We start from the raw sequence: 9401 nt of genomic DNA, 5'->3' as shown, positions 1-9401 counted from the left end.
TTTGGTTTGTTTTATGGGAATCAGAGTAGCCCTGGAATATCTGCTTCCTCCCAAATCTTTCTTTTCAGCACAGTTTGAGATGTCACATTAGAGACTAATTTGTTCAGCTTAAGAAATTGTTAAAATGTAAAAACCCAGGAAGCAGAGCAAGCTGTTCTCAGTTACAATTAGTTTATCGGGGTCCTTTTCAATAATTCTGGGACCTGAGCATGGGCGCTGCTCTATGGGAGAGTGGATGCCAGGCGGGGCAGGAGGCACTGAGGGGCAGGCAGCCGGGGAGGAAAAAAACACACAGAACCAGTCAGACCCCGGGTGAGTTGGGCATAAAGGGAAGGATGCTGGACACCTGGATCTAAGCCCTACCTCAGCCACTTATCGCTATGGGACAGTCTACCTGGAAAGGGGGCTCAACACTACCACCAGCAAGGTCCTGTCTAATGAAAGCAAATTACTGCCACCCTGATCACAGGTGATGGACCCGAGGACAGCTGATCCCCAGGCCAGGTGGCAGTTGGCGAGGTCTGGCACAAGACTTTTGTCCACGAGGAAGAGCTATGAAACTAAAGGAACCAACCATCCCCTCTCTCTTAGGGAGACTGAAGGGAGACAGAGGGGAGGGTGGTGGCCTTGAGCACAAGCTGATGATCTACTGAGAAGTGGCAGGCAGAAACCACAGTCAGGAGAGGCCAGGAGTCAGCATGGGCCACAAAGAAGATGGACGAGTGTTTTTCCAAGTTATTAAGCCAAGGCAGCAGAAGTAGCAGGAGTGGTAGAAGCAGAGAAGGAGAGGAGCGGGGCTATCACAAGGCATAAGCCTTGGGTGGGACCGAGAGTTCCCTGATGCTGAGGGCACAGCCGGATGGCCTGGATTCTTTGCCAGATCAACCCCTGCAGAACCTAAAGAATGTTCCAGCATCCATGAAGCCTGGCTGGATGGCTGCTGGGATTGCATCTTACCGTTTCCCCGGCCCACTCAGGCCAGGGCTTCCTACCACACATTTATGTCCAACACACAGACACACACATACACACACACACACACACACACTCATCGACTAGGGAACCAGGATGTGTCTCTGTTGTTTTCAACTCAAGAGCCTTGTAAACTTTAGATAAGATTCCCTGAAACTGTTTTTTCTAAAATCAAAGAGTTGGATTTCACTAGACAGTCTTTAAGCTCCCATCCAGATCTTGCCTTTAGAATTTCATGAATCCAAGAAAAATGTGACAAGATTAGGATCAAAGCTTGTTTTTGTTCTAGTCCCTTCCCCCGCACGCAGGGAGATAGGGTCTAGGAATTCACCCTTCCTTTGCTCTGGGAATCCCGTGAGTATCGTGGCTTGACATGACCCGAGTCAAGACAACGGGAGAGAGCCTGAGGTGGGTGAGGCGTGTGTGTGTGTGTGTGTGTGTGTGTGTGTGTGTGTGTGTGTGCACAGTGGGGAAAAGGGGGTGAAGAGTGAGGAAGATGGGGAAGTAGGAATTAGCTGGGAAGACAGGCTGAGCAGCAGAGTCAGAAGTGGATCAGGAAAGCCTGAGGTTGGCTGCTTTCAAACTAGTCCAAATTGCATTATTTGAGCGTATGTAATGGGTCTGGTGCCTTTTCTCCAAATGATGTTGACACATGTCTGCTCAAATAAATTAATGCTCCCGTCTCCACTGTGCGTTTGGTGGGAATGACAAGTGCACTTGCTGACTGGAACGGAGAGGAGAGGGCACAGCAGTGGGAAAAGCAGTCGCAGAGACATTGTACGATTTATCAAACCTTCCCCTCGCCACAGGATCACATCCAAGCTCCCAGTTACGTGCGTGCCTGGCCCAGCCTTCTCTTCCTCCCTCCATCCTTGCCTTCCAGCTGCACATCCTATAAGCCGACCATATTGTTTCTTACCAGTTTAGTTATCTTATTTTGTTTCTCACTTTTCTGTATCCTCTTCTCTCTGCTGCCAAGAGTCTTAACTTTCTTGCCTACACAGTGGATACCTATGCTTCCTGCAAAATATGAATCAAAATTTATATCCCCCCAACTAGAATATAAACTCTGATAGGGCAGAGCCCCTGCTGTCTTATTCATGACTATATACCCAAGTGTGACCATAACTGCCTCTCAGTGAATGTTAAATGGATAGATGGATGGATGGATGGGTGGATGGGAGGATGAATGAGTGGATGGGAGGATGGATAAGTGGATGGATGGGAGAATGGATGGATAGGAGAATGGATGGATGGATGGGAGGTTGAGGGGACTACTGATAAAGCTTTCCCTTAATCCCCACAAATCCCTTTGGGGACAAGTCTTTCCTTTCCTAAGGTCCTTTCAGCACTTTGTATGTATCTTTATTCGGTATCATTCCTAAAAGACTAAAATCTCCTAAAGGAAAGATAGCATGTAATAGTAGAAGCAGAGAGTAATGGAAGAGGAGGAAGGAAGAGACTTGCTACTTACAACCACAAATTTCCACTTACCAAGGCTGGATTCTATTAAATAGAGATCCCCTACTGTGCTGTTGAGCTCCCACATACCCAGGGAGTTCTGAGACCTGGATACCTCCTCAGAAAGTGAAGAGAAGAATTTCAAGAGGCAGGAGGAAGTGAGGAGCAGGATGGTGTGACTGGGAGTCTGTGCTGGGACAGTGGATGGTCGCTGTTAGTGACAAGGCTCGAAGACTTTGCAGATTTGGAGATGTTGCCTTACTGCGCTGTAAATCCTCTCTGTCCCCTAAAGTCTCCAGTGAGTCCTGTATCACGTGCTTGGAGTGAATGCTTCAGCAGGAAGAAGGGACAGCGCCTAGAATTCTGCCAGCTGTTTCGTCAACCTGTGAGCTCAGGAAAAACAGGAGCTTGGCTCAGAACACACTGTGAGCCTCCTGGGGGTGCAGTTATCTCGGGCCGGGCTTTGAATTCCCACAGGGCAGGAATGGGTTCAAGACAATCATGTCTAGATATTTGGGATCAGGGGAGGTCCAATTGACAGCTAACTCCTAGAAGACTCTGAAAAACATTTGTTGAAAAAAATAGATTGGAGAGGGAGGAAATAAGGAGAGAAGAGACAGAAAGATGTTAGGTTGCTTCCCTATCTTGGTAATTACAAATAATACTGTGAGGAACATTGGGGTGCAGGTGTCTTTTTGAAGTAGTGCCTTGGGTTTTTTCAGATATATACCCAAGAGTAGAATTGCTGGGTCATATGTTTTTTAAAGGCAAAATCTTTTTTTTTTTCATTTTGAGAATTGCTGTGCAAAAATAATACAAGGAGAGTGAAAGCATCCCAGTGGCCTTCTTCCCTTGGAAACTCTCCTGAAGATCTGGTGCCACAGATTTTTGCAGAGACAGTTTTGTGGAGACAGTCCATCCCAGCGCTGGAAAGTTCCAACAGCCTCTCCATGATTTCATGAGCAGATGGCAATGTTTGGACCATATTTCAGGACTTACAGATTTTGTCCAGGAATTTTTTATTTTCAGTTTCTGCTATAATTCATACGAGCCTTGACAGCTTGCCTTGCTGAAATATTTTCTTTTGAAATGCTACCTCCCCTGACTGAGCCACTGGCTAATTTAAACAAATAAATAGTAATACTTATAATGGTAATTCATACCTAATTCTTACAAAGATACTTCAAGCTATAATTTCTGGCAAAAATTTCAAAGTCCATCTTGAATATTTATCTCCCTAATTCTGGTGCTATCTCTGTAAAGCAGACAGAAAGGAGAAGCAGCAAGGACAGCTGCACTGCTGGTCACTTATACGTGTGTTATCTTTCTTGATCACCATCGTTAATATTATGGGCTCTCAGGTGCACAGAATAGGACTGACGGGACCAGGCTACCACCCCTCTCCAGTGTCCTGCCTTTTAAGCAGGGCTGTCACTCCAAGAGAAGTGTGCCACTGTTTCCAGTTCCAGAACAGGGACTCCACGATGCCCAGAGGTCAAGGCAGTCCATAAAAACAGAAAGCTCAAAGCTTTTCCCAAAGGAACTGGCTTTATTTGAAATAGAGTGTGAGGAAGTTCAAGTCTAAGGTCACCTTCAAAAACCATGGAGATTTTGGTGGTAAACAATTAAAAGGAGGCTGGTAGATCTATTGGATTAGCAAGTTAAACCTTAAGTTAGCTAGTTAACCAAAAAAGAATTGAAGAAAGATAAGGAGAGCCTTCCAGGGTCAAACGAACCTCAAAGACTTGCCTCCAAAACTACTTCTCCAAATGGCCCAAACTTAATTGGATCAGACTTCAGAGCAAGTTAACACCCACAGCACTGTCTAAAATAGTACAGCAATCAGCCAGCAATTAGAGAAGCCTAAAAGCTGGGTTTGATACCAGCAGAAGCAGGTAGCTTCGCAGAGAAATCCGGGGAAGAAGCAATCAAAGCAAGGCTTGATGAAATCACTATCAACCCAGTGTGACAGTTCCTTTTACAACAAAAACAACACAGTAAGATAAAATTCTTAGGCAACAATTTAACCAAATTTTCATATACACTTAAAACTACAAAACACTGCAGAAAAAAAATTAAAGAAGACCTAAATAAATCTTCATGGATTGGAAGACAATACTGTTAAGATGCAATAGTCCCGAGATTCACCACAATCCCTATAAAAATTCCAACTGCTGTTTTTAGAGAAATGGACAAACTGGTCCTGAAATTCATATGGAAATGCACGAACCCAGAATAGCCAAAACAATCCTGAGGAAGAAGTATAGCCAAAGCAATCTTGAAAAAAAGGACACTATTGAAAAAGCACAAAGATGTAGAGAAAATATTTTCCAATCATTCATCTGTTAAGAGTCTAGTATCCAGGCTAATAAAGAGCACTTCTAATTTAACAACACAAACAACATAATTTTTAAATGGGCAAGGAATTTGAATAGATATTTCTCCAAAGATAGACAAATGGCCAATAAAAACATGTGAGCCACAGATGTCATTTTAAATTTTATAACAGTCACACTAAAAAAGGTAAAAAGAAAGTGGTGACGTTAATTTAATAATATACTTCACTTAACCCACTATTTCTAAAATATTGGTATTTTGAGATGTAATTAATATAATTAAATTATATAGGAGGTAACTTTTTTTTATACTAAGTCTTCAAAGTCTAGTGTGTGTTTCACATTTACAGCACATGTCAATTTGGACTGATCACATTTCAAGTACTTTCCTTAGTCACATACGGGTAGTGGTTGCTGCATTAGACCACAAAGTTCTTCAACAGTCTGTACTCACCCATTTCATCACACTTTTCACTCAGGATTGTCATTTCTGGTTTACTAGTCTACCTCCCCTGGCACCATAAGCCCCCTAAAGGCAGAGCCTCCATCTTTACCTGTTACATCCGTGGCATCGAGAATAGAGGCTCGTGCACACACGTTTGTTGAGTGCATTTAGTTAGAAGGGAAGTCGGCCAAGCTTACTTTACTTGAGATGCTCACATTTTTGGTTTCTACATTTCCCAGGTACTCAGAAAAACTGGGACCTGAGAGCCCTTCCCTGGAAGCAATGCCTTTAGCATTGTCTTAAGTTCATGTTAATCTTAATCATCACTACTCTTAGTCATTTTCAGGTTTTCATTATCTTATTTGACATAAAGTCCCTGTGAGTTGGGTAGAATGTATTTATTCTCCTTCATTGAAAGGTGAGGAAATTGAGGCTCAAAGATGTTCAAGTGCCTGGTCAATCCCCAGTGATGTGCCAGTAAAAGTTCAATACGTTTTCTAGGGAGAGGCATAGATGGGGAAGCCCTGACTGATAGCATTTGCCAATTTCCATGGAGTATATACACCCACGCAGCAAACTTCAAACATCCCTGAACAGGAAATGGGAAGAAACTGACCCCAACTCCAACACACCACTGCATGAGACAGGATTCATTGAAAGGCGGTGGCAACTGCAATTTCTGAGCACCTGTTAAGTATTGGGTGCTCTGCAAGGTGCTTCACCTACATTATCTTCCTTAATCACAATAATAAACATTGACTGTAGGTATTCATTATCCCCACTTTAAAGCTGTGGAAAATAAGACTTAGGTTAGGTAACATGCCCGAGGTTGCTTGTTAATGAATATATGGGATGAGATCTTGGCAAAACCAATGGCAAAACCAATGGCAAACCCTCCCTCCTTCTCCTTTACTTTTCCACTCTCCTCCTATGTATTTGGGTTCTCCATCACTAGCCTTTCTAAAAGTCCTATTTTTACCTGAACTGATTTCCTATGTCAGTCCTTCAAGGCTCTGCCCAAGACAGAGGTCACACCAGCTTGGCTTACCAAAAATGCCTACCGCTTCATTTCCTGCTCCATTGATCTCTGTGTGTTCTTCTAAAATATTTTAGGGTTTCCACAGAATAGAAGGGTCTATTCTGTGGAGAGGGGAGGGGAGCTTTCAAGGAGGGCAAATACAAGTGTTCATGTGGTCACCCGGGCTCTAGCACATCCCTCCACAGGTTTGGACCCACAGTCAGTGCTGCTGTGAGCAGCACATGTGTGGGGGAAGACAACATCGGGACAGTGCCTGGGGCGGGAAGAGAAGCCCATCAGGACGACACGGATCTATATTTCATTTTTAACTCATCTCCAGTAATCTCAGCTACAACCAAGGATGAGTTAATAAAAAAGATGTTTCAAGGAAAAAAAAAAACACACACACACACACGAAACGGATGGGGTGGCGGGGGCAAGAGACTATTTCTGAAGCAAAAATGTCATCTTCAAATTCTATCCATTAGTCTAAGTGGCAGACAGCAGTTTCTTATAGCGTGTGAGGGAACAGGTGGCTACTTCCTTCCACCTGAACTCACAACAGGTGTTATCAAACTTGACTCTATCTCTCTCCCTAGAGTGTCAGGAACATGACACGTACTGGTGGCTGAGTGGTGCCACGCGGCATATGGTTACCATATGTCTAAGTCTTACGAAAACTCTAGACACTTGGTAATATATCCTTGTTTTAACCTTGGAAGTAGGCTCAGACATTTAAGAAACTTGCAAAGACCCTGACCTGGGACTTGAATCCACGTCTCCCTAACCTCCAAGCCCATGGTCCTGAAATGCAGGACCGGGACCAGAGCTCCACGTACTCAGCTGCCTCTCCGGGACTCCTTTCCTGCCTTCTGTGTCTGTTGTTCCCCGTTTCCTTGGGTGGCTGGTCTGCTTGATGCCAATCTCAGTCTGAAAGCTGGGTGGGTGGCACCTGGCATGTGGGCAGACAGATAATTAAAAGGCACTTTCCACCTCTCCTGTGTTCTCTTTGGTTGGGCAAATAAAGCTAATGAAGCTTGCTGACGTCCAAGTGATAGTCCTGTGGCAAGGCGTGGTGCTCACACGCCCATTTCATAGATCAGGCAAACAGAAGACTAGGGAAAGACCAGACCAACTCAAAAAAAAAAAAAAATAGAGGGGGGAAGAGAAACCTAACACTTTGTCTCACTGCCTCATCGTTAGTACCTGTTCACATAGATTGCCTTTCAGACAATGTTATTATCCTAAAACTTGACATCAAAAGGTCTAGTTCAGAACTTTTAAGGAGGGACAAGTTATGGGAGTCAGAGGAATACTTTTGATCAAATGTTCCTGGACCAAGCTAATATAATTCCATGCTCCAGTTCATGGCAGAGGATGGATTATGTACACATGAAAGGGACTTTGGATGTGTGTTTTTTGCAAAGAAGCATGAACTATGACAGCAGACTGTGGCCCTGGAGAACTTCTAAAGGTAGATGAGGAAACTTCCCCGGTGAGATAAACATTCACAAAACACCCAGGGACCTGTGAGGGTGTACAGTTCAGTTTCAAAGATGCAGTGGTGACCCAGCCTGTGACATAAAGAATAGCGTGAAATCAGAGTATGGGCTGTTCTGTGACTTGTGTGTCAAGGAGCCCGTGTTGTCACCCATCTGTGGTGACATGGCCATTTTGAGTTCAGCTTCCTTGGGAATATGAGGTGATATTCACTGATGCATTGATTTAACAAATGTCTGTTGAGTCCCTGCTGTGTGCAAAGCACCCTGTTACAATGGGAAGGTTCAACAGAGAACAGGACAGACTGTCCATGCCTTATGAAGCCTATAGTCCAAGTGAGAAGACAGATATTGTTCAAGTAATTACAGAAATACTAGCTTTGTTAAAGACAGCCGCAGCAGATCTCATGGGAGGGAGGCGGGCGTCGTAATCATTTTAGAGATAGAAAACCAAGACTCTAGAAGGCTGAGCCACAAATCTAGAAAATCCAGTTAACCTGGACTTGAATCAGATTTTCAGACTCCTGCATCCAATGCTGTATCCAGATGTGAGAAAATCAGGTTCCATTTATTTCATTTTAAATGACAGGCCGTACCAGGAACGTCCCTACGACGTCAGTGACAGAGCTGCGCTGTTAGTTTGTGATGTTGGGTCAGGGTTCCGGGGCTGGGGCCAGCTCGGAGAGGCAGAGCCCAGCTGGGGTCAGGAGGCGGAGGGAGCGGCACGTGCTGCTTAACCTGACTGCAGGTCAAAGCCGGGTTCTCTTTCTCACTTCCTATCTGGTAGGTAGTTAAGTGGTGCCCACCTGTCACCCTCCAGGTGCCCAGAAAGACAGGTAAACGGAGGGGAAATAGGGAATGGAAACCACCCAGACCTGCTCCTTCTGCTTTCTGATCTGTCTTCATAACCGAAATCCCAAGGGAGCCTCCTGACCTTAGACATAGTCTGATTGCCGCCTCTCAGTACAGTTAGCAAGGGAAGTGGCTCAGATCATAACTCACCTAACTCCCGGGATGCCCTTCTTTTCTTGTTTCTTATTCAAATATAGTCAGTTTACGATGTGGTGCCAATTTCTGGTGCACAGCATCACGTTTCAGTCATACACACACATACGTGTATTCCTTTTCATATTCTCTTTCATTGCAGGTTACTACAAGATATTGAATACAGTTCCCCATGTTATACACACAGAAACTTGTGTATCTATTTTATATATAGTAATTAGTACAGAATGCCCTTCTTCAATGCCTCCTCTCTCTGATCCAGTCCTGGTCCATTTTTTAGGACACAGACCAGGTCTTTCCTTGTAGACTTTCCTGACCCTTCTATCCAGCCCAGCTTGATCTTCCTGAACTAATTTTTCTTACAATGATTTCAGACAAGCTCTCTCTTCTCAGTCTCCGTTTATGAGTTGGGCAGGGAGGCAGCAGTGGTCATAATTGGACAGCATTTACTAAGGAGTGAATTGTTAAGGTGGTTGTATAAAATTAGCCCTCGCCTAGTCGTATTTCATATTTTCAGGTGTAGCTGTCAAAGACCGATCACCCACCCTCTTCTGCCAGGGCTGTGAACCTAAGGACGTAACCGGGACAAGCCATCCCCTGTCACGCAGCAGATGGGGGACCTCCGTGCACCTACCCAACTTGCAACCAAACTTCAAATACTCTAT

Source organism: Vicugna pacos, chromosome 20 (assembly GCF_048564905.1).
Source record: "Vicugna pacos chromosome 20, VicPac4, whole genome shotgun sequence".
NCBI classification, from domain to species: domain Eukaryota; kingdom Metazoa; phylum Chordata; class Mammalia; order Artiodactyla; family Camelidae; genus Vicugna; species Vicugna pacos.
The sequence above is the reverse complement of the archived record's forward strand: the minus strand, read 5'-3'. Positions refer to the sequence as shown.